General features: G+C 41.9%; 1 long non-coding RNA gene across 2 annotated transcripts in view; it reads left to right on the top strand.

Annotated features, from left to right (window-relative positions):
• The window catches only part of LOC126424954 (uncharacterized), a 43236-nt gene extending 26359 nt beyond the window's left edge, over positions 1 to 16877 (top strand). For both annotated transcript variants that reach the window (XR_007576236.1, XR_007576235.1), the window contains 2 exons: positions 4404 to 4628; positions 15786 to 16877. This is a non-coding gene — a long non-coding RNA (uncharacterized LOC126424954). The remainder of the gene's footprint in view (positions 1 to 4403; positions 4629 to 15785) is intronic.
• The last annotated feature ends 5462 nt before the right edge of the window (positions 16878 to 22339 follow it).

The following is a 22339-nucleotide window of genomic DNA, read 5'->3' on the forward strand; positions in this document are numbered from 1 at the left end:
GGATCAAGTAGGTAAAAAGCCGAGGGCTAGTAGAAATCCTTGGATAACAGAAGAAATATTGAATTTAATTGATGACAGGAGAAAATATAAAAATGCAGTAAGTGAAGCAGGCAAAAAGGAATACAAACGTCTCAAAAATGAGATCGACAGGAAGTGCAAAATGGCTAAGCAGGGATGGCTAGAGGACAAATGTAAGGATGTAGAGGCTTGTCTCACGAAGGGTAAGATAGATACTGCCTACAGGAAAATTAAAGATACCTTTGGAGAAAAGAGAACGACTTGTATGAATATCAAGAGCTCAGATGGAAACCCAGTTCTAAGCAAAGAAGGGAAAGCAGGAAGGTGGAAGGAGTATATAGAGGGTCTATACAGGGGCGATGTTCGTGAGGACAATATTATGGAAATGGAAGAGGATGTAGATGAAGATGAAATGGGAGATACGATACTGCACAAAGTGTTTGACAGAGCACTGAAAGACCTGAGTCGAAACAAGGCCCCGGGAGTAGACAACATTCTATTAGTGGATGCATATTCAATAAAGTGAGGAAACGTCAAATTTCACCTGTAAAAGGTACAGGAAATTTAAATAACAGTGCTGCAGACGCTATTCCAAAGGGTGTAGTACAATTTTCGACAGAGTCACCGAGTTCATCGAGGATGATGATGCTGTGCCAAAGATGAGTTTCCCAGTGGATTTATAAATACCTGCCTATATGATTGTTTCACGTGCATATGGTAACTGTGGGCACTGTACGGTGACAGTGACCGTATTAGCATTTTAAGTAATTGATAATAATAAAGTGTAAAGTTTGTAAGTACGCTGTTCAGTTCAAGACTTCTGCTCTCCACGGGAAGATGTATGAGGTGAATACAAGATTGAGTTGTGGCATGAGATGCTTAGGTGTAGGCAGAGAAGGCACAAATCTGTTTTGTGGCTTGATGAACTTGCCTGCCGGCCGGTGTGGCCGAGCAGTTCTAGGCGCTTCAGTCGGGAACCGCGCAACTGCTACGGTCGCAGGTTCGAATCCTGCCTCGGGCATGGATGTGTGTGATGTCCTTAGGTTAGTTAGGCTTAAGTAGTTCTAAGTTCTAGGCGACTGATGACCTCAGCTGTTAAGTCCCATAGTGCTCAGAGCCATTTGAACCATTTTTGAACTTGCCTGCACTAGTATCTAGGATCAGTGATTACAACAGAACACTTTTCAGTACTCTTGGAGTTGAGTGCAAGGATATGAAAGCAGCTATTGAGGAAGCTGTAGACATTAACAATGAAGGGGAAAAAGACATTGTGAGTCTCTTGTGACGAAACCTGGATGAAAAGGGGCAATACACTACATCGTGGTGTAACATGTCATTAGTGTAGATACAGGGAAAATCTTAGTCTTCCAAGTAATGAGCAAGTATTGCTCTCAGTGTGACACAAGAAAGAACAATGATGGCAGTGAAGAAGAAAGGTGGCAGCAGGAGCACAAGAAAGTATGCAGCAAGAAACTTGGGGCTAAGTGGTGGAATGGAAGCAGCGGGGACAAAACTAATATTCCAGAGGTCAGTTGAAAAATATGGTGTTAGTTATGTGAAGTTTCTAGGTAATGGACCTTCCAGTGCTTTTAAGACTGTTTGAGAGAGCAATTGTTATGGCTCTCAAAAACTAAATTTGGAAACCTGGACTGTGTGTGGCATATTCAAAAGTGAATGGGGGGTAGACTACTCTAATTGAAGAAAGAAATGAAAGGCAAGAAATTAGAAGGAAGTTCACACTTACAAAAAACCCATCGGGGGTAACTTCGTAGTGTGGAAACAATGTGCAAGTCGTGTGGGCAAATTCTTTCATAGACTTTCCACAGATGGTGATCCTCAACATTCCCTTTGTGACATATAGTGATGCAAATATCTTCAGGCAGAAGCCAGTGGAAAGCCATACACTAACAAACATCGTTTGCCACTTGCTGTTTTAGATGCTATAAAACTAACTTTCAGGTATCTAGCCAATCCTGAACTGCTGAAAAAATGTGTACACGGGAAAACACAGAATGTTAATGAGAACTAGAATCACCTTGTTTGGATGCGTTGTCCAAAAACACTATTTGTATCCTCAATTGTTGTGAACATCCCTTCATGTGACGTCTGTCTAGCATTCGATAGTAGAAATGCAGGTAAGGTTAAGCGCATGCAGAGACCGGCCTTCCATCCAGGTGCATTCACACTCGAGACGCACACAAGCATTGATGAAGCATTACTGGAGAAAGCTCAGGCAGCAGAAAGAAAAATGCAAAATTTGAAGTATCAACAATGTAGAAAAAGACAGATTGCGATTCGCCTTAAAGAAGACACGACACGTAAGTTGCAGACAGGCCCACCCAACCGCCCCCCCCCCCCCTCCCCCCCCCTCCCACACACACACACACACACACACACACACACACACACACACACACACACATGCATACACACAGCGAGATGCTGCAGTCGGCAGTCATGTGTGCATGAGACGTGCCTGCTACTCCAGGAAGACGAGGAAGAAAAAAAAGATTCAGGACATGGGCATCATTAGTCACTAGATGTACACCAATATTGTCAAAAATTTAAATAAAAAGTTTAAATGTCAATTGCCATAAACTGACTTTTCTTAGCTATAATGTACCTTTTTCTCAGGAACTGAAAAGCTAACATTCTGATATTTGCTGTAGTTCTTAAGATTACTGAATAATCCTGCTCAGCAGTTTTCCATTATATTTTCTCTGAGAAAAGTTCTCCTTTAAAATTTGAGAAATATAGAGCAGTCCCTGGTAACACAAAACTGAAAAATTAATTTCAAAGCAACTACGACCTTAAACAAAAATCGGTTCCACACACTTATGTAGATGTAAACTGTGAAATTCCACTTTTATTACTCGAGTAGTTTACGAGAAAAGGTTATAGAAATAATGGTTCAAAATGGTTCAAATAGCTCTGAGCACTATGGGACTTAACATCTGAGGTCATCAGTCCCCTAGAACTTAGAACTACTTAAACCTAACTAACCTAAGCACATCACACACATCCATGCCCGAGGCAGGATTCGAACCTGCGACCATAGCAGTCACGCGGTTCCGGACTGAAGCGCCTAGAACCGTATGGCCACTGCGGCCGGCTAAACAATGGTAATTGAAAAATAAAATCCTTATAAGATGTTTGTCATCATGCATTGTCAACCAAAAACTGCACAGAATATCAAGCATTATGTTGTACATAATAGCCTCAAGTTTTAGTATTTTAGCTGTCATATTGTTGGAGATACATATGTGAAAGTACAAGAAGACATTTTGCCCTATGCCTGTCCTTAGAGAGTATCATTTTCTTATTAGTACTCTCCACATTCAGGAAGACCTTCAGGGTTTGATGATGATCATTCAGATGCTTGAATCCACAATGATCCAGGTTGGTGTTCTTGAGGACTGCCAAATGTGATGAACTATGATCATTTCACCATCATATGATATTTGCATGCAGGGGGGAAGGTTCAAAAATTGGCTGCATGGATACCACTTGGTCCAAGCCAAAATCACAAAAATCAGTGGGTAGCCATATGTGCGTCTCTGCTTATTTATCGTCCACTGGCTCGTGAACAACACTGACCATTCCTATCCTGTATCGTGACTAGTGGTGAGAAAAGGTTCCTTTATGATAACGTAAGGAAAAGAAATGAGGCTGAGCCCAAATTAAGCAGCAACTCCCTGCGTAAAGACCTGTGCACATCCACAAAAAATAATTTTATGCATCTGGTGGAACGGCAACGGAGGGGTGTACTTCCCCGAGGTGTAACAGTCACTGCTGACGATAACTGTCAAAAACTGACACATCTTGCAGATGTAATCTGAGAACAGTGACCAGGAAGATGGGGTCAAGTGATGCTGCTCCACAATAATGCATGCCTGCATTCTGCTAGACTGACAGGAATTGGATTGGGAAGTCACACCACACCCATCTGATCTTGCACCCTCAGTTTTCACCTTTTCTACTCTCTATCAAACAACCTTAAAGGAAATTCATTTCTGGATGAAAATGTGCTGCAAACATGGCTCAACAAGTTCTTTGCCTCAAAACCAAATGATTTCTACTGCTGCAGAACTGAAATGTTACCCCAGACGTTGTAAATAGTGATGGAGAACATATTATTGACGACTAAAGACTGTTATGTGTGTCTTTTGTGTTTATTAAACTTATGGAAAAATGCTACGAACTTATGCACCAAACCGATACATTGTATTGGAGTTTAATTGCTTTTACTTTAAGATATTCATAATTTTTTGATTTCCATCAAAGATTCTCTGTTTTGCTGGCAACAACTGGAAGTAAAATCCATTACAATTTTCTCTACCAGCTTGTCCCCAAATAAACGACAGCACAATCGTGGTTTGTTTCAGATTGGACGTGACAGATTGCAGAACACTCGGCGGGGCCCTGTTCTCCTACCTCGTCGGGCTGCCGCGACTTCACACGCTTCGAATGGAAAATATGGCTTTTGCGAGGCTGCAACCGGGTGTGAGCAGCATCCTCGAATTGTCAGGTGTGCGCTGCCTGACATTCGATTATTCCGTTGTCGCTGGAGTGCCGTTTGAAAAGTTTCCAGAAAAGCTCGTCAATCTCGGGTAACAAAAGATCTACACCTGTTAGATTACCCTGCAATTCACACTGTGTGTTTGGCAATGGGTTCCTAAATATAGAGCATACCAAGAAGTGCTACAGAATGAGACAGTGCTTTAATGCCACTGCTTATCAGTATGACATCCTGAAGACACATTCCAGTTGGAAACTGCTGTCTTCCAGCCACATATTTGAGCCATCGTATCCCTGTACAGTTTTTACCCATCGTACTTCCCTCCAATAACAAACTGACAATTTGTTTGTGTCCCAGGTTGGGACCTACTGACAAATCCTTTCTTTTAATCAAGTTGTGCCATAAATATTTTTCTTCCCCAGTTTCTGTCTACTTTCTCCTTGGGTATTCGATTTACCCATCTAATCTACAGCATTCTTTTGCACCATCTTATTCCAAAAACTTCTATTCTTTTCTTATCTGAACTGTTTATTTTACATGTTTCACATTTATATGAGGCTTTACTCCAGCCAGAAAAGACTTCCTATGCTCTTTTTCAGAAGTGATTTTCTTCATATTTTCACTTGCTGCTTCACGTCTTCTCTACTTTAACCAGCATCATTTATTTTGCTGCTCAAATAGCAAAACTCATTCACTCGTTTAGTATCTCATTTCTGAATCTGATTCTCTCAGTACTGCCCGATTTAATTTGACTACATGCCATTACCCTCATTTTACTTTTGTTGATGTTCATCTTATAATCTCTTTCCAAGACAGTAGCCATCCTGTTAAACTGCTTTTCCGAGTCATATGGTCCCTCTGACAGGATTATAATGTCAGCAGCAAACCTTTTCTCTGTCAGAATTAAAATGTCGCCAACAAACTTCAAACAGAAAACAACACAACTAAGAAATTAACAGGAAAGCTACACCTTAATAACATCATATTCGTATAAATGATTGACAGGTAGATAATAAAATGAAATTAAATTAAAGCATCGTCAGAAGAGCTCATAAAGGGAGCAGCACAGTACTGATCAATGAAGAGCAATATATAGAAAAAAAAATCAAAGATTTCATCTGTGGTGTCACCGCCAGACACCACACTTGCTAGGTGGTAGCTTAAATCGGCCGCGGTCCATTTAGTACAAGTCGGACCCGCGTGTCGCCACTGTGTGATCACAGACCTAGCGCCACCACAAGGCAGGTCTCGAGATACGATATAGCACTCGCCCCAGTTGTACGGACGACATTGCTAGCGACAATACGGACGAAGCCTTCCTCTCATTTGCCGAGAGACAGTTAGAATAGCCTTCTGCTGAGTCCATGGCTACGACCTAGCAAGGCGCCATTAGCCTTACCTAGTTTGAGAGTTATCGTATAAATGTCTCAAGAAGAACGCTGTATTCATCAAAGAATAAAAGTTAAGTATAAAGCAGCTACGTACTTTTCTTGCTACCATTCAATAGTTATCCTGTTCCAGACTTGACGCCGGTCGGCGTGTGTGTACGCGTGCCTTTCTTTCAGCTCCCTTCCCAGTGTGGCGTAGCAAGCTTGTTACGCCACATCATCATCTCCTTGAACAATATCAGAAAACTGAAATCCAATCCAGCAGCACATTTCCTGACACACATAACAAACAATTTCAAAGACATCAAACACATACTCACAGGTAAACAAAAACTACACATCACACAATAGAACCCAAAATCTCCAACACTGAGGCTGACCTGAGGTTCACAAACCCCTTATTCCAGTGAGGGCCATTATCAACTTGATGAATGCACTACCTACCATGTGGCAAAACACATGAAAAAATTGTAACACAGCAATATGAAATGAAGAGCAGCAGAACAGTGAAACACACAAATGAGTGCATAACACAAATAAAAGACTTACACATATCACAAACAGCACCTCTCATAATTTTCAACAAAGAGAATATGTACAACTTGATACCCAGTGCAGACACAATAAAACTAATTGAAGAAAATCTACTGACATTTAACAAACTACCGGCAGAAATGAAAAGACCAAAACCCTTCAAGCAATCACATCCAAAAATTACTTCCAGTTTGAAAAGGAATTTTACTTACAAAAAGATGGCCTTCCAGTGTGATCGTCAGTATCAGAAACATTGGCAAACATATTTATCAGCCACATAGAAAACACATTCTTTGATAAAAACATCATAAGGAAATGACACATAATTGTTTACTGGTACAGGTGGCAGGGGTAAAATACAGGGAACGAAAGGCTATTTACAATTTGTACAGAAACCAGATGGCAGTTATAAGAGTTGAGGGACATGAAAGGGAAGCAGTAGTTGGGAAGGGAGTGAGACAGGGTTGTAGCCTCTCCCCGATGTTGTTCAATCTGTATATTGAGCAAGCAGTGAAGGAAACAAAAGAAAAATTCGGAGTAGGTATTAAAATTCACGGAGAAGAAATAAAAACTTTGCTGTCTCTGATAGAATTACAATGACATCGGCAAACCTCAAAGGACTTGGAAGAGCAGTTGAACGGAATGGACAGTGCCTTGAAAGGAGGATATAAGATGAACATCAACAAAAGCAAAACGAGGATAATGGAATGTAGTTGAATTAAGTCGGGTTATGTTGAAGGAATTAGATTAGGAAGTGAGACACTTAAAGTAGTAAATGAGTTTTGCTATTTGAGGGGCAAAATAACTACATTTTATATCTTCTCTACTTCGACCATCAGCAGACTGGCAATGGCAAGGAAAGCATTTCTGAAGAAGAGAAATTCGTTAACATCAAGTATTGGTTTAAGTGTCAGGAAGTCGTTTATAAATAGTTTGTACAAGAAGAGAATAGAAGCTTTCGAAATGTGGTGCTACAGAAGAATGCTGAAGATTAGATCGGTAGATCACATAACTAATGATGAAGTATTGAACAGAATTAAGGAGAAGAGGAGTTTGTGGCACAACTTGACCAGAAGAAGGGATCGGTTAGTAGGACATGTTCTGAGGCATCAAGGGATCACAAATTTAGCATTGGAGGGCAGCGTGGAGGGTAAAAATTGTAGAGGGAGACCAAGAGATGAACACACTTAGCAGATTCAGAAGGATGTAGGTTGCAGTAGGTACTGGGAGATGAAGAAGCTTGCACAGGATAGAGTAGCATGGAGAGCTGCATCAAACCAGTGTCTGGACTGAAGACCACAACAACAGCAACAAATCTGTGGATGTCATAACCTGTAGGGTGAATGAACCAACAGAGTAAATAGATAAACTTCATACAGACATAAACAGCATGAAAATAAATAAATAAATAAATTCAATTCACCATGGAAAAAGAAACACAAAATCAAATACATTTCGTGGATATAACAATAAAGAGAGACAGCAGTAGGCAGACATTTGACATATTCAGAAAGCGAAGAGCCACAGATACAATTACACATGCTTCAACCAACTATCAGTAAAATAAAAAATTATCAGCCCTATGACATATACCACTCAGCCAAGAAAACCATGAAAATGAATTACAACCATACAACTAATTGCCAAACAATGTTTATAAAATCCATATAGTGCAAAAGACTCAACCCCAAAATCAAAATATAACTAAAGAAAAATGAAAACAAGCAGAGAACACAAACACTTAAAAATGCCATAGACACTACAACACACAAAGAAACACAAACTAACAGACATAACTAACAGAAAGAAATGGCGCAATTTAATATACACACAGAATAACAAATACACTAGAGAAACAGGGATTACACATTGCTTATGGAATGAGATACCCATTCCTGTCACATTTACAAACAACAACAGACAAACCAGATATATACCAAGGAGTGTACCACCGAGACTGTATGCTCTTCCTAAAGTGCATAAAGAAGGTCTGCCTTTACGGCCTATAGTCAGTAATATTGACGCACCCACATATGATTTAGCCAAACATCTAGCTTCTTTGTTGAGACCATTTGTTGGCAAATGTTCACACCATATATGGAACTCTGCTGATTTTATTAATAGACTGGGGGCTCTCCACTTAAGGCGGGGTAGGACGTCAGACTTGGAGCAGGAGAGGCACCACAGGACATTTTATTTTCTGCTGTCTATACTTTTACAAATAAAGTCATAAAACTTTGTCAGCATGACCAGGAAGGATTCAGTATTCACAATCATAGCAGTGGAAGTGCAAAAATATAACAAAATGATTTTTTTTTTAGGTATGAAATTTCATCATTTTTTCGCTTACTGTTGGCTGCATTTGTTGCTGTAGGTACATTTTTCTTCACAAGTAAGAGAGATTCTTTGATGAATTTTGCACAGCATACAAACCGTACTTAAAGGTGTATGAAACTCTAGAATTTTCCAAATCTATTTAAAGCTGTGGTAAAAATTGAGATAATTAACTACAAAATCTAATTTTTTTTCTAAACATAAAGTATAAAACATAACAGCTCATTCATTTTTTCAAAAATTAAATAGATTCTAGAGTTTCAGACAGCTGTAAGTACGGTTTGTATGCTGTGCAAAATTCATCAAACAGTCTCTCTTACTTATGAAGAAAAGTGTACCTATAGCAACAAATGCAGCCAATAGTAAGTGGAAAAATGATGAAATTTCACATGTAAAAAAAGTTATTTTGTCATGTTTTTTAACTTCCGCTGCTACGAGTGTGAATCCTGAATCCTTCCTGGTCGTGCTGACAAAGTTTTATGAATTTACTTGTAAAAGTATAGACAGTGGAAATTAAAATGTCCTGTGGTGCCTCTCCTGCTCAAAGTCGGCTCGTTTGACGTCCTACCCCCCTTAAGTAGTTCGGATCTTCTAGTGAGTTTTGATGTAATTTCCCTTTTCACAAAAGTACCTCTTGCAGATTCCTTGATTCTAATTGGTCAACAGTTTGAATCAGACATTATGTTGAAACAAAGCAGTACTCTTTCCTCAACTTATTTTATGTTTAACCAGGAATATTATGAACAGTCTGACGGTGTCACCATGGGCAGCCCTCTGTCTCCTCTGGTGGCTAACCTCCTTATGGAGGATTTTGAGGAGAGAGCACTTGAATCAGCGGTCTGTAAACGAACTGTTTTTTGGAGCTATGTCGATGACACTTTCATAGTGTGGCCCCACAGAGAAGAAAAGTTAATGGAGTTTTTTCATCATCTTAACTCCATCCATGAGAATATTCGATTTACTATGGAACTAGAGAAAGATGGCTGCCTTCCATTCCTGGATGTTTTGGTTAAACAGAAGAGCGACGGCACTGTGGGACATTCTGTCTATCGGAAGCCCACTCACACTGATTTGTATTTGCATTTATCAAGTTGCCATCACCCATCCCAGACTGTGAGTGTACTTAAAACCCTTGTACACAGGGCACACACGGTGTCGGATGCAGAGAATTTGCCTATGGAACTGGCACATTTGAGGATGGTGTTCAGAGACAATGGGTGCTTGACCCGGCAAATTAACAGGGCCTTCTCAACTAGAGCCAGGAACCGGGAAGTGGATAAAGAGGAGAACGTCCCAGCCAAGTCCCTAGCTTTTCTTCCCTTTGTCGGAAATATCTCCTTCAAGATAGCAAGGATTCTTAGTCATTTTCATGTGAAAGTGGTTTTTTGTCCGCCTTCTACGATTTCGGATTTGCTGGGATGGATGAAGGATGATTTGTCACTGCGGAAGGCGGGAATTTACATAATACCATGTTAATGTGGTATGGCCTAAATAGGACAGACAATGCGTACAGTGGAAGAGTGTTGTACAGAACAACAACGATGCACTCACCTACTGCAAGCCAGTAAGTCTGCAGTTGCGGAACATTGTATTTCTAATGGACATTCAATGGAGTACTACAAAACTTCGATTTTGGCCACTGCAAAAACTTTTTGGACTCCATTATCAAAGAATCAGTGGAAATACGCATTGCGGGAAATCTAATGAACCGTGACAGTGGTTACCAATTGAATAATGCATGGAATCCCATTGTCTCCGAAATTTGCTAGAGACGAAGACCCCAGAAGAGTTCGATAGCTGCGGCCAGTGACAATACCCACGGCAGCTGAGTATTGCAATTCCACCAGCAAGGGCGCTGCCACTGGGAGGTGTGGCCCTATCTGTCTCTGCGACTGCAACGCATGCGCAGCATTACTATCAGTGCACTATATAAGATGGAGTTGAGAACGTCTTTGTCAGTCCTCGTTCGGCTCACCTGAAGATGGTTGGCAGTTGTACAGTCGAAATATCGTGCAGTGAAGTTTATGACGACTGGCTGCATGCCCGAAATCTTTTTGAACACAGGAATATACTAGTTAGAATGCCAAGAACATGAACCAGTATATCTGGTGATGACAGGTGGGAATTTCAAAACAAGGTGGCGGTGGTGGTTGTTGGGATGTTTAAGGGGGACTAAACAGCTAAGGTCATCAGTCCCCCTCAAAACAAGGTATAAAGAACTTGTAAGAAGTTGGAAATATAAGAATAGCAATTCTACCTCTGCTGGATACCTGATAAAACAAGGGCATGAACTATCCAACATGGAACAGGACATGAAAATTATTAAGGTGAACAACTACAACAAAAAAACTCCAGACATTACAGGGAAACTTTCATATACAAAGAGTCCTTGCAATGAATAAGGAAGTACTTAATGAGAAAATCAATAAAAGCAGTTACTCACAGATCAGTCATTAAAACAATAACAGAGATGTGGAACATCTCTCTTCTCTCTCTCTCTCTCTCTCTCTCTCTCACACACACACACACACACACACACACACACACACACATACACACACACACAAAACAAATGAAAAATATCAAGCCATACACACAACATAAACAAAAGACGAAAGATAAGCACACAGCGACAATTGGCATTACCCGTGGTAAACACCACATGGTGAACACATAGTGAAAGTGCAAGTGAGTTGTTGCAATAAAGGTGGGTGAAAAAATAACAGAAATCCGCCATCTGGATTATGGGGAACAAGCGAACACATCTCCAGGACCACACATATGAACTAGCATCAATGGAAATCATAAGTAACACCAAATGATAATTTAACCTCATGAAACTAGTGCTGTAAATGTTGTTTCTAATCGGAAAAACAAGAGAAAAACATAAGAAAACATAACATAGTAACATATTTGGACTACTACCTAATGCATTTTTATCATAGATATAAAAACAAATATGTATTTCAGGCCACTAAAGATGCTTCATAAATGAAAGAAGTGAAACGCATATGGCAAAAAACAAACTGCCTTTCATTTAGTTGCAAAGACAAAACGTACCTCGAAGAAAAAATATTTCTTATCGCTGAACTTCAAAACCCTTTCCAAATTTTTTGTCCATATCTGTCACAGCTTCCCAACATTTCCACTGAATAATATTATGATAGCTGCAACCGTGTTTCACTCCCTTCTCAGCTGCTACCACCTTCATTTTATCTGCATCTTTTTCCACTCACATGAAGCATATGATACCACCTGGTGTCACTGTAACTCGATCCCATGGCTCTGATTTCAAGCTTCGGGAATCTGCGAGTCCAGTGGCTACACATACTCCTTATTTTTTTTTTTCTTTTAAGATGTCTTGAGGCCTTCAGCTGCCATTCTCTTTATTTCCTGTACGATTGTACAATTTCGGCCTTAGGCCATTTTCAAGTATTTTTATGCATGATTTTTTAGTAGCAGATTATGTCATTCACATCATTGTTCCTGTGACATCATGTTATGCTCATAAAATAAATCCAATGTGTTCATGCTATTTTAGGAGCATGTTACTTTTGAGCAGTTACATTACATAACATTTTTATTGGTCCTTTTGATCATTTGTTGTACAAGGTATACTGTACAATATTGGACAGATCATTGTGATTTACAATACATGTTTTTAAATCATATAACAGTATTTAAATTGTTTTAGCCTTCATATTATTACAACTGAAGGTTCAGCTTCCATACATTATATTTAACGCAAATAATTATCTTTTTTCTTTTTAGGTATTTGGCAATAAATTTTTATGTTTCAAGATATTCATTTATACTATAATAACATTTTTGCAATAGATATTATGGACAGCAGTTTTAAATCTTGAAATGTCTTTTATTGTTTTAATGTTTGTAGGTAGCTTATTGTATAGTCTTGTTTGCTTTTGCAACTACTTGAAAGTAACACACTCCTAAAATAGTGTGAACACTTCGGATTTATTTTATGAACATAACGTAATGTCATAGAAGCAATGACTCATATGACATAATCTGCTACTAAAAAATCATCCATTAAATACTTGAAAACGGCTGCTGGTAAACCTTTTGGGATGTGAGGTCATGGTCTGAGAAACTCTTCTGTTCCTGACGTTTTGTCCAGGACTGTGCTGGACGTCTTCAGAGGCAGTCCTCTGCCGAGTCTTGCCGACTGACTGGTCGGACGTCCGAGAGCGACATATATACTGTAGGAAAGGGGGCGTGGTCGAAGTAACACGTGATTAGCACAGATAATCCTTGTCAAAGATAAAACTTAACTATCGATTGTCATCTTGTCAAAGATAAAGTTGTCTAGCGATTCTGCAGAGCTACTGTCCATATGTCACTAAGTTTCATTGCCTCCTCTTTTCTGTTAAAATCATCCTGATGCTTATAAATTTCAATGGCTTCTCTACTTAACTGTGGATAATAATTTGACGTTGTAAATAAAATTTCTGTTTCAGAAAACTTCACTTCGTGGTTTCCTGACTGAAGAGCATGCTCTGCCGATAGGAAAAATAGAGAAATCAGCTATAGCAGAGACTTTTGTGCTCTTTTAGCCATGTATTTACACTCCTCTTGGTAGTTCCAATATAAACTTTACCACACGTACACAGAATTTTGTATACACCACATGTCAACACAGGAGGGTGTTTATCCTTCGCAGATTGCAGCACTTGACTTATTTTCTTTGTTGGTGTAAAGACCGGTCTGATGTCATGTTTCTGTAAAATCTTACCAATCTGATCTGTTACTTTTTTAATAATACCTGAAAATGGCCTAAAGCCAAAATTGTACAATCGTACAGGAAATAAAAAGAATGACAGCCAAAGGCTACAAGAAATCTTTCAAAAAATTGCACTGAAAATTATAGACTCCTTATATGATGACTTTTGCTTGTGGTACGGCTATGAGTCCGTGGCCTTAGCTGAACGTCAACTTCAAGGTGTCGTACAGAGAGCCCATTCTTGGGACCTGTAGCACGGCTCCCAGTTTTCCTCCAATAAAGCACATATCATACATTTTTGTTGCCACAACACGGTCTGTGCAAATCGAAAGCTCTACTTAGAAATCCAGTGCCGTGAGATACATTGACCTTCTTCTGGGCTCCTATTATAATAGACACTGTTACACCATACCTGTCAGCTTAAAACAAGTTGGATGCAGAATCTCAATGCTCTCCACTTTCTTATGTCTTTTTCCACTTTTGTGTGTGGTTCGTACTGCACAGCTTATAACGGTCGTCATCACTCAGGTACTCTTTCCAGATGGTCCTTCCATTTAATTCTAAATTCATATATCTTATCATTTTTTTATTCAACTTTGAACTGTTTTTGTAATATGCATTTTTATTTTGTCTATTTTTGCGTATCCTTTCACCATTCATGGGAATCTCATTTCCAGCACTTGAATCTTATTTTTTAGTGCATAATGATTGGTATATAAGTTCATAGTGTTTTTCCATGAGTTTAATAAACACAATAGATACTCATAACAGAGACTTTAGTCATCAGTAATATATTCTCCTTCACTGTTTACAACAGTCTGCCAATGCCGGTGTAAATTTTTGATTCTACGACTAGAAATCGTTCTTTCGAGACGAAGAACTCGTCGAGCCACTTTCGGAGCACATTTTCATGTCGAATTGAATTTCCTTGAAGGTTGTTTGATGAAAAGCAGAAGGATGAAAATTTTAGGGTACAAGATCAGGTGAATAAGGTGGGTGTGGAATGACTTCCCTACCCAACTCCTATGTAGTGTTTTTTGTCAGTGATGCAAAATGCAGTCTAGCATTAGCGTGGAGTAGCATCGCTTCACGCGGTCTTCCTGGTCGTTGTTCTCAGACTGTCTCTGTGAGATGTCTCAGCTCGTAACAATAAATATCAGCAGTGACGGTTACACCCAAGGGAAGCAATTCGAGGCACGCCCCACCATCACTGTTCCATCAGACGCATTACGTTATCTTTTGTGAATACGTGCAAGTCTTTGTACGGACAGTTGCTAATTTGTTTGGGCCTTAACCATTCGTTTCTTTTCCTAATGTTAGCATAAAGACACCATTTCTCGTCACCCGTAAGGATCGGTCGGAGGTGTTCACGAGTCAGTTCACGACGAGTGAGAATAGGTGCAAGTACGGCCACCTGTTCATTTTTATGATTTCGGTTTAGAGTGTGCGGTACCCATTTGCCCAATTTTTGAACCTTCCCCATTGCGTGCAAATGTTGCACAATGGTGGAACGATCACAGTTCATCACATTTGCCAGTTCTCAAGCACACTGACACGGACGAGTGTGGATTAATGCATTTAAACTATCTTCGTCAAGCCCCGAAGGTCTTCCCGATTTCAGGCAGTCACTAATGTCGAAACAATACTTCTTAAAATGAAAAACAATTTTCTTGTTACGCTCTGTCCATTGGCATTATCCCGATGTTTCTGGCCACCTCCACTGCTGTCCGAAAAGTTCAGATTTCTCCACTCGGCCCTCAGTTTTCTACTCTACTCACTATCTCAAAATGACAAAATGGCAATATGTGAATGCAAGTAGCAACAGCAAACTACAAAGAAAAACTGATAATCGCTAAATAAACCCGTAGCGACTGGATTACCGATAAGCAAAACAAAAACGCTATGAAGTTGTTCGCCAAACTAATGTTACACTTGTATTTCCTGCAGCCATTTACCCCCTTGCCTCGTTCAGCCCCTCTCGCTCTGGAACTGCTCCTTCCCTGTGCGTACTGCCACTCTCCTCTTGTTACCTACCCCCCCCCCCCCCCCCCCCCCCCTGCACCCTTTCCTACCTCGTATCCCAGTATGTCACTTCCTTTTAGATTCTTTTCTCATTGTTTTCTCTGAGATAAATATGAGCCTCCATGTATATAATTAAATTTTCTGTTGTTCAAACATGCACAATATAGAGGTAACTCCATTGGATGGCCACGTTGTCACAGTAAAAGCAGTGTTTTCATTCTTATCACAGGGAGCTGGGAGTCAAAGAGTGTCAAGGTGACCCGAAGGCCGTAGAAGGGCTGGCCAAGCAGATGCCCGGTCTTAAAATCCACTGCGTCATTCGACCTTTGTAACCCGCTTTCTACGTGTCTGATAACGAGAGTGGTGCAGAACTTGAAGAGGAGGAGAATGTGTTGCTTCGCAGTGCAGAGGAAGCAGTGGATGACTGGAGAGTTGCAGTGATAGTTAAAGAGTGATAACGATGTCTAGGATTAAAGCAGTATATCTGTTCTCTTTCTAGAGAATATATAAAACTGATATGATATTTATAGGGAACTAATTTTAAATACTGATTGCATCTCAGCTGGAATATTGTAACTGGGCCAAAATTTAATACTTCTCAACTTTTGTTACTAGACTGTGTGTCGTAGTGGACTGCTGCAGGCTGTCAGGTCGAAAATATTTATTTTGGGTGTAACGTCACATTAACATTGGTGGAAACTGTTTTGAAACAGGGTAATTACAAGTAATTGTGGAAGTGTGTAGAAAGAACGTAAATTATTTACAGTAATATTAGGAAAAGGATAGTGTGCAACTCAGTGGGTCATCTTTACACTGATTAGCAGACAAGTACAACGAATAGACTGTTATACATTCTAGCTTCTGGCCGTGTTCGCTCGTGCGAACGTACGCGTATTTTCTTTGCCGAAGGAGGCTCTGACAGAAAGCGGTAATGTGTAACAGTCTTTTAGTTGTGCCTGACTGCCAATCCTTTTCTTAAAATTGTTGATATTCCAGCCTGAAGTTTCCATTGTTTAACCATCTGCAATAGTGTTTGAATTCTGGCTTTAACGATCCGCAATGACGCTCGGTTTCTCGTCGTAATGACAGTGGATTTGAAACAACTTTTTCTTTACGAGATAAAGTGGCAAGACTGATGAGGTAGCCATTCTTAAATATCACTGGCTGGACTAGCATGTATTATTGTGTACAGTAATTAATTTAAAATAGTTATGAAATATTTGTTATCTGTTTATCCAAAAAAATTTTTCTTGCTTATTTATTCACTTTTTATTTGTATTATGTGCAAGTTTCATCAAAATAAATGTTCTCTTTGTGGTAATCTGAAGTTAGAAACTTTTGTCAGTTTTTATGAACTAGTGAAACAATAATAAATTAGCACCAGATACCCTATTATTTTAAGTGTCAATTATACAGGTATTTATCAGGTTACTACTAATTAACATTTTTAAACTTGGCGATACCACGTTCCATTCAGAGCAACGTACCCCTTGAGTTATAAGATGTGATCGACTGTGCTTAATTTATGTCTCTGTACATCTGTGTCATCAGAAAATCTTCTTTAAAGTAATGAGTTCATAGTTCATGTCCGGGAGAGGGGTGGGGGCGGGGGGAGGGGGGGGGGGAAGGAAAGAAAGAAATACCCAGAAGGGGAGGAGGAAAAGAAATGAAACTTCACAAGTTGAGAGGGTATGTGATGTAGGAATGATTACAGAATGGAGTCAAATTTACAAAATCTTGGCAGTACGAGCCCACTTAACCAGTACGATGTCGCCCCCACTCTGGCCTGGATGCGTGCACTGACTTGGCTGGGAAGGATGTCGTACACTGGCTGCATCCTCTCCTGAGGGGAGCCGGCCCCCAGCTGGCACTGAGTACCCTGCGTACTGGCACTCGGATAGGCTCGATGCCCGAACTGGTCTCGCGCATCTTCTATCAGTGGCGAAACTGGCGATTGTTTTGTTTGCAGAACTCCCTCAATATCGTGCCGTTGTAACATTTTTAAACAAACCAGGTGGATTCTTTCACGCTGTTACATTTTTCTCCCCCGCCACTAGCTCCCTCATCCCCCGCCCCGCCCCCTTTCCTTTCCTTTGTGTGTGTGTGTGTGTGTGTGTGTGTGTGTGTGTGTGTGTGTGTGTGTGTGTATAAACATCATTGGCTTATCATTTGTATGGCAGGTGTGCACAATATCAAAAGTCTCAAATATTAGCTCAGGCTAATTTTATTATCCATTACATTCGTCTGGTTACCTAGAAGCCATTAGTGTAATTAGTTTACTAAAAGCTGTGCTGACTACAAATACCAGTAACATAAAACATTGTTATCATTGTTCATGTGTAAACATCTATCTCATTACTGGCTTTCAGATAAAGTATTTATAGATGCAGCTAATGTCGGGAAACTGGTGGTGAGTTTTGCTCACAACTAGTTTCAGAGTAATTAGCATTTATAGTTGAAGCGTTGTTACCAAAAACAGAATACCTTTTTTGGCAAACTAAGCAGCATAATTCAATAGCAATTATTGTTTTATTTAAAATTCCTCAGTCACACTGTGGTGGTGGGTGTACTGTAAGATCTTCGGTACACACACCATCAGATTATATGACTTGTCACTCTAACGAAGTAGGCGAGTGTCAACAATATGTCTCATGGTCCTATCGTGGCGTGTTTATCTTCTGCCGTTTGGTCAGACGATAGAAATGCCACTTGCACGCTTAGAGTAGCAGATTGATGGTGAACAACTTTAAACAGAACTTGATTAATTTTCACACACATTTATTAAAATAATAACAAGCCTAAAAACTACTTAACTTGGTTCTGGATGCTATTTACAATTGACACTCTGAAGTTCCTTTGTCAAGTATCAGAGACATGTGACAATAAGATTAACGTACCAAGACCAAAGTGTCTGCCATATTCCTGTACACAGCCGTGAAGATAAATGAATAATCTTATTAGGCGCAAACTGAAACTTGACTATTGACTGGTACAGACAAATGCAGACTGGTACAGACTAATGCAGACTGACTAATCGGAGGTCTGTACACTCGTTATAATACCTCGAGCGTTCAGGTATCACTGCGCGAGTGTGATCCGCAAGGACAAAAGGTTCTACGTTAGCAGCAATCTCATTGGCTGCGTTACATATTAATACGCGGATCGGCGGAAGCAGAATTTGGTCCATCTCTTAAGACAGCGCCATCTCGTAGTGCGGAGACGGACGAACGCTGCGCCTGCGCTGTTGTGCTTAGCGGGGCGCGCTCTAGTGGGAAAGTTGTGTACGCGCTAACTACGCGGAACTATGTACACAACACACACAAATCTTATTCCACTATTTGACCGAGCGAGGTGGTGCATGGTGAGCACACTGGACTCGAATTTGGGAAGTTGACGGTTCAATCCTGTGTCATACACATTTAGGTTGTTGTGTCGGTAGCTGGGCCGACACCGTGAAGTTGAGATGGCTGAAAAGGCAAGCTAGACTAACGCAGACAGGCGTGAAGTACTGGAACAGGATACGTAATTAATGTTAGGAAGAAAAGTACGGAGCAGGTTTAATACTTAACTTTACTCAATCATTGTGGTACATCGATGTTGACGATACACAGGAGACTTTAAGTACAATCACTGTATGGCTAATGGCGCCTTGCTAGTTCGTAGCCATTAACTTAGCTGATGGCTATTCTGTCTCTCGGCTAATGAGAGAGAAAGGCTTCGTACATCTGGTCGGTAGCAAGGTTCTCGTACAACTGGGGCGAGTGCTCTCTCGTATCACGAGACCTGCCTTGGTGGTGGCGCTAGGTCTGCGATTACACAGTGGCGACACGCGGGTCCGACATGTACTAATTGGACCGCGGCCGATTTAAGCTACCACCTAGCAAGTGTGGTGTCTGGCGGTGACACCACATTCCTCCCCCGCAAATCGGCGAACGGTCGTGTGATAAGGCTTCCGCCCGCCGTGGGGAGGACCACACGTTGACGTATGCGATGAGGTGGGGAGCCTAACAACAGGCGAGGCTGTGCCACCCGCACCCGGCCATTCGGTCCGAGGGGAGCTAGGAAACGCCTGAAAAACTAGTCCAGGGTGCACGTCAACATGCGGTGTATGCGCCCGTAAAGAGACAGGAGGGACCGAAGGATCAACCTCCATTGCGTCGGGGTAGCTGACGCGCGATGACGTCATGTGGTCCGGAGCGGGCGGGAGTTCCATGGCGGAGGACAGCTGGTCACGGGAAGCGATCGGCGGCGCGTGACCCTGGGAGGCGCTTGGCGGCTGCAACGAAGCGTCGAATGCGGGTGGCGCCGGCGGGAGAACAAGCGGCGGCGGCGGCGGCTGCTGCTGCTGCGGCGGCGGCGGCGCGTCGCCATGGGGCAAAATGGAAGGCATCGTCGGTAACACCTGGGGATGAGGCGAGCCAGGAGATGGGTCCCCAGGGCGCTGACCGGACGGCACCGTCGCTGAAAGCAGACGGGGAGCGGCAGAACCCGAGCGACGACAGAGGCGCAGCTGATTGAGATGCCGACGCACCTCACCAGAGGCCCCCAAAACCAAATACATCGCGCGGCCGAGGCAGCGAAGAATGCGCCCTGCGAGCCAACGCCGTGAACCTCGATAGTTGCGATAAAATACAACGTCGCCTGGAGCAAAAGCAGGAGTCTGCCGCTGCACAGGAACCTGATGCGGCGGATGCAGCAAAGACATCAAGGTGCGATGAGGACGACCGTGGAGCAACTCAGCCGGCGAGCGACCATCTCGGGGCTGAGAGCGATACGAAGACAAAAAGAGCAACAATGCGTCCTCCCGAGAATGCGACTCTTTCAATTTCAACATCTGTGACTTGAAAGTCCGGACCAATCGTTCATCGGCACCGTTGGACTGAGGCGAAAACGGCGCGGATGTCAGATGTTGAATACCATTGGCCTGGCAGAATGACTGAAATTCGGCGGACATGAATTGTGGCCATTGTCGGAAACAATAGTCTGCGGAAGACCTTCAATGCAAAAGATAGCAGACAACGCTTGGATGGTGGCGGAGGACGTCGTGGAAGGCATCCGGACAACAAAAGGAAAATTACTGAAGGCGTCGACCAGAACCAACCATCGAGCATTCCAGAATGGACCAGCAAAATCAATGTGCAAGCGTTGCCAAGGGGAAGTGGCTTTTGGCCACGCAAAGACTTTCCGCGGCGGTGCGGACTGTTGTTCGGCACACGCCGGGCACGAAGAACACATATTCATAATCGCAGCATCGATTCCGAACCAAGTACAGTGTTGACGAGCAAGTTGCTTCGTTCGCACTATACCCCAATGTCCTTGGTGAAGAAGCCGTAAAACAGAGGACTGTAACGAACGTGGGACCACGACTCTGGACTGATCATTATCAGAACGCAACAACAAAACACCACGTCGAACAAAAAGTCTCTCCTTGTGAGCAAAAAATCGGCGAACCAACGGATCCTCGATCCGAGACTTTGACAAAGGCCAATGCGTAGCAACAAAACGTAAAACAGTAGCAAGGACAGGGTCAGCAGCTGTGGCTGTAGCGACACGACGAAAATCAATCGGAAACGATTCGACCACTTCATCGGTTTCCGAATCAATGAACATGCAAGCAAGTTCGGAAGAATCGAATGCTTTATCCTCAGCAACAGGCAAACGGGACAACGCATCGGCGTTTCCGTGCTTAGCAGTGGACCGATACAAGATATCGTAGCGGTACTGCGAGAGGAAAATAGACCAGCGAATGAATTTCTGCGCTGTACGTGGAGGTACAGGCTTGGTCGGATGAAAAAGCGATGTCAAAGGTTTGTGGTCTGTGATGATGGTAAAGTGACGACCATACAAGAAATCATGGAACTTAGTAACACCAAACACGAGAGCCAAAGCTTCTTTCTCTATCTGTGAATAATTTCTTTGCGCAGACGAGAGCAATTTGGACGCAAAGGCAATAGGGCGATCATGGGAGCCAACTTTGTGCGCAAGCACAGCACCGATCCCGAAATCCGATGCATCTATCATCAACAAAAGGGGTTTCTGGGGATCGAATGGCGTAAGGCAAGTATTAGAAAGCAACGCCGATTTCAACTGGCGAAAGGCGCGTTCACATTCCGTCGTCCAGACGAACGGAACACCTTCACGGCGTAAGCGATGAAGCGGAGCTGAAATGGAAGAGGCATTGCGCACATATTTATTGTAATAATTAATTTTACCCAACACACTCTGTAGCTGTTTCACATTTTGAGGGGAAGGCAATTCGTGGATGGCACGGAGGTGCTCTGGACTCGGATGTATGCCTTGGGCATTAACGATATGTCCCAGGTATGGTAAGTCACGAGCAAAAAACACACATTTGTCCTTCCTCAAGCGAAGACCATTTTGCCGCAAGACCTGAAATAATGTTCGTAAGTTCGCAAGATGATCTTCTTCTGTCTGTCCGGAGATCACTATATCGTCCAGATAGTTTGCTGCAGTAGGGACCGACGCACAAATAGTTTGTAAATATTGCTGAAACAAGGCAGGGGCGGATGCACACCCGAATGGCAGTCTTTTGAAGCGGTACAATCCAAGATGCGTGTTAACCACCAATACGCGCTGGGATTCGTTGTCCACCGGTATTTGCAAGTACGCATCGGCTAGGTCCAACTTTGAAAAATATTTTCCCGGGCACAGTTTAGCAAAAAGATCTTCCAGGTGGGGCAAAGGAAAAGTAGCAGTCACTAGCTGTGGATTCACTGTGGCCTTGAAGTCCACGCAAAGTCTCAATTTTCCTGAAGGTTTTGG

Source organism: Schistocerca serialis, chromosome 10 (genome assembly GCF_023864345.2).
Source record: "Schistocerca serialis cubense isolate TAMUIC-IGC-003099 chromosome 10, iqSchSeri2.2, whole genome shotgun sequence".
Taxonomy (NCBI): domain Eukaryota; kingdom Metazoa; phylum Arthropoda; class Insecta; order Orthoptera; family Acrididae; genus Schistocerca; species Schistocerca serialis.